Below are 4,777 nucleotides of genomic sequence, written 5' to 3' on the forward strand. Positions count from 1 at the left end.
TTGGCAGATCTTTAGACAGTTTGACCCCTAAATAAGTAAGCACATCAGACGCCCACACGATGTCCAAGGACTGGACACCCTACCCGTCGCCAAGTATAGAGCTCTCATCTTTGAAATATTTACTGCAAAACCTGTGACTGCACCCCATCTGCACAGCACGTCGAACACCCCACCGAGAGAATTTTGCAGGTCCGCCACAAACAGCAGCAGGTGGCTAATATGACGCCTCCCCTGTCTTTTTGCCATTATGGCCAGTAATGTGCCTGCTTTATTCCCCCAAAAGTAAAAAAAAATTTGGTGTACTCCAATTGCTTTTGTGCCCATTCCAATAAATGAGCTTCTAACAGCTGCTTGATCTGAGTAAATTCTAATCCATTTTGTTCCGAAGAGTTGCCTATAAGAGCCTGGAAGGCTTCTGAAACCCCAACATTCAGGGACTCAAACTTCTGCTGCCACTCCCTATAGAACCTCGCCATATAAGAAATTATACGCTTTGGCTGTCTCCCAGAACAGAAGGGGATCCTGCACATGCTGCACATTGTGATCTAGATAGTTGCCCCACACCATCTCCAGAAAGCAAATAAAATCTGGTTTGTTTACAAAATATGCAGGGAAAGGGGTCTGTAGTTTAATCCCTTAACGACCTTTGCTGGTTCAGGACCGTCATGGAAAAACGGTCGCTTAATGACCTTTGACGGTCCTGAACCGTCAAAAATTAAATAAGCTTAATCAACGATCGCCTCCTAAACTTAAATGGTGTCGCTGGAATGCCTCGATCAGGAGGCATCCAGCGACACCAAACACTTACCTCTGGATGGGCTGTGACCACTCCGGAGAGCGGTCACAGCCGCAGCTGCCGGTGATCTTCGCCATCAGCAAGATGGCGGCGGCCCGGGAAAAAAAACAATAAAGATGAAAGAGTTCGCTAGATGGTCTCCAGACCCTCTAGAGAACTCTGGCTCCACTTGCAGGTTGAATACAGGTACTGCACTCAACCATGCAAGTCAATGGAGCCCAGCTTTATAATCACAATGTGATTAGTAAAATATTCAAAAAATGGGAAAAAAAAAATGTGCTAACATTTAAAAATAATCATGCAGTGATGTCACTAGATGAACCATCCAGTACCAGCAAAATGTGTAAAAAAATATAAAAAAAAGTATTAAAATAATAAAATAAAATAAAAAAATAAAGTTAATTATTTTGAGCAAGTGCTAAAATTTCTCAAAAATCACAACAAAGAGTTAAAATAAAAGCACTTCAAATACCCAAGGGGTGTCTAATATAAAAAAAAATGGCTGATGGGGTAAATTGGAGTGGCAGAGCTCAAAGATAGGGCATAGGTACAGACTGACCAAAATGGAGAAAAAAAGCGCACTTCCCAAATGTGGCATTTTAAATCTCAAACAACACGACAAACCCATGCATGTCGGGTATCACTGCACTCAGGAGATGTTCCTGAACACACATTGGGGGGGTTGTTTGACAGTAACATATACCAGAACCTGTATATCTATAACTAAAGTACAATTTGTGTGAAAAAAATAAATAAAACAAATTACTATTACAAAGTTTGACAAAGTGTAGTTGTATAATTGGTGCATGGAAAGGGTTAAAATAACAGCAATTTGAATACCCTGGGGTGTCTAGTTTTCAAAAATATATGGTTTGATGGGGTTAAATTGAGTTAACCAGATTCAAAGATATTCGAAAGAGGAGATGGAGGCAGAATGACCAGATGCTAAAAGTCTGTGTTGCCTCAAAAGTAGCCCTTTACCAGCCAAACAATCTAACAAACCCATGCATGTGGGGTATCGCTGTACTCAGGAGATGTTCCTGAACACATATTGGGGGTTGTTTGACAGTGACATATACCAGGACCTGTATATCTATACCTAAAGTACAATTTGTGTGAAAAAAAAATAAAAAAAATTACTATTACAAAGTTTGACAAAGTGTAGTTGTATAATTGGTGCATGGAAAGGGTTAAAATAACAGCATTTGGAGTACCCTGGGGTGTCTAGTTTTCAAAAATATATGGTTTGACGGGGTTAAATTGAGTTAACCGGCTTCAAAGATATTCCAAAGAGGAGATGGAGGCACAATGACCAAATGACCACCTGAATTACGCATGCCCCAAAAGTAGCCTTTTACCAGCCAAACAATCTGACAAACCCATGCATGTGGGGTATCGCTGTACTCAGGAGATGTTCCTGAACACACATTGGGGTGTTTGACAGTGACATATACAAGAACCTGTATATCTATAACTAAAGTACAATTTGTGTGAAGAAAAAAAAAAAATTACTATTACAAATTATTATTTGACAAAGTGTAGTTGTATAACTGTTGCATGGAAAGGGTTAAAATAACAGCATTTGAAATACCCTGGGGTGTCTAGTTTTTAAAAATATATGGTTTGAATGGGTTAAATTGAGTTAACCGGCTTCAAAGATGTTCCAAAGAGGAGATGGAGGCAGACTGACCAGATTATTTAAAAAAGGTTTGGAAATCATAAAACGCTGCTTGTACTTATTGCCCTATAACTTACAAAAAACAGCAAAAAAACATAAAAACATTGGGTATTTCTAAACTCAGGACAAGTAGTAGAATCTATTTAGCTAGTTTTTTTACTTGCTTTTTTAGGTGAGTAAAAGATTTTTCAAATAAAAGTCATAAAATGTGTTTTTTTTTTTCATTTTTCACCATGTTTTTTTTTTATAGTAAATAAGATGATACGATCAAAATAATGGTATCTGAAGAAAGCCCATCATGTCCTGAAAAAAACAATATATAACTTATGTGGGTACACTAAATGGGTGAGGAGAAAATTACAGCTGAACACAAGCACCACAAAAGTATTAAAACAGCCTCGGTCCCACAGGGTACAAAAAGAAAAAACAAGCCCGGTCCTTAAGGGGTTAACCGACATCGACACCGAGGCATGGTCAGAGAAATGGATAGTGTGAATCTTGGCATCACCAACACCCAGAAACAGGTGCGGCAAAGCCAAAAAGTAATCAACCCTAGCCATTGTTTGGTGTACTCCAGGCAGGAAGTTAAATTACCCTCATGTTGGAGCGTCAAGGGACATGAGGTCGGTCATAATCTGTCCTGTACTTGGTCCAGGACATCATTAAAGTTGCCCCCTAATATAACATTAGAAAGAGGAAAGTCTGACAAAGTCTCCAACAATCTGCCAAAAAAAGTCTTGTTAGGTGCATTAGGAACATAAATATTTACCAACAATTATTTACAAAAATAAAGTGAATAACGGTGCTTATACATAACCCCTATGTGACAATAAAACAGACAAAAAATAAATAAAGTGCAGTGCTCCTTCTATAAAATCTATATATTGATAGTGCAATGCAATTTTTGTTTTATATAACAATTGAATATATCCCTTCTTACAAATTGACACCCATCGTGTATAAAGTGTTAAAAAAATAAATAAATAAATAATAATAAAAAAGGTATACTTAAATTCAAATCACAAATGAATGAATGAATTACAACAAAGTAAGCAGTACCAGTCCTAAGATTATACTATAGTACATGATTGTCAGTATCCCCCTCTACACAGGTTACTCTTATCTCAGTGTAGCTACTTCCAGATTTTGCATTCTTTTCATGACTGTAACAGTATGTAGCGCCAACCATGACAAGTATTTTATACAATGTAGCATTTATATATACTCTATACACACATTATCAGTAAAATATCACAATCTATAATTTGCCAATATCACATACTTGTTACTTTGGTCCTCATGTCTTGCGTTTTCTGTAAATTCTGTGGTTTCTCTGTGTACTGTTCCACAATTATAAACCCTTCCACCACTCCCCTTTTGCACACGTCAATACTAGGACCCCTGGAATGTCACTTTGCATGCAATGTCCCAACCCCTGTTGTCATTGTTATTCACACTACAGGCTACACAGAGCTTCCACAAAAAGAGAAGAATCCACATGTAATACATACGGCTATTTATATTTGTTCCCGTGTATTTGTTTATTTATGAAGTTAATGTATTCATCAAACCCACCTTAAACACAGAAATAACACACAAATTGGTGGTGCTTTTACAAGTTTTCATACACAAATAAAAATGTGAGCTTTTAGGCTACATTTTATTTATAATATACATACTCACACACATTCAGAACTTTACAATCTGAACATTCCTATTTGAAACACTAAAAAGAATAGTTCTATGAATATTAGCCAGGCTAGCCATCTACACAAACAAATTTGTTACTGATAAACATAAATTAACAAATTTTGGTTAAAATCCAACTTGACAAAACATGTATTTATTTTCTGCTCTGTGAATACTGTCATCTGCAAACCACCCCCCCAAAAAACGTTTAAAGATACGTCATAAACAAAAGCAAGATCTTTAACTAGGATATTTAATAAATCATGTATCACACCCTGTTTTACCCCGTGGACATTTCACAGTTAGGTGTGTATCCTTTAATCTTCCTTGTGAATGTGTAGGAATGAAGTGTCACATAGGCGAGGCTGTGATGTCATGAGATTTTCATTTACTTAAATTATGTAGAGGCATTACATTGCATTGGTTCTTGTGAGACTATTTGTCTCACAAGAACCAATTATATTTGTTCAAATAGAACAGTAAACATATTGACAAAATACATCCATAACACAGAAATGTTATGTGTATCATGTGAAAGTATTTATAACTCCGGCACGGTGGACTGCCGTTCTAGTAGGATTGGTAGGGCGAGTAAAATTAAACATACATAAGAC

The sequence above is a fragment of the Sceloporus occidentalis genome, unplaced genomic scaffold (genome assembly GCF_023333645.1).
Source record: "Sceloporus occidentalis isolate IW3139 unplaced genomic scaffold, rSceOcc1.0.p SCAF_128, whole genome shotgun sequence".
Classification (NCBI taxonomy): domain Eukaryota; kingdom Metazoa; phylum Chordata; class Lepidosauria; order Squamata; family Phrynosomatidae; genus Sceloporus; species Sceloporus occidentalis.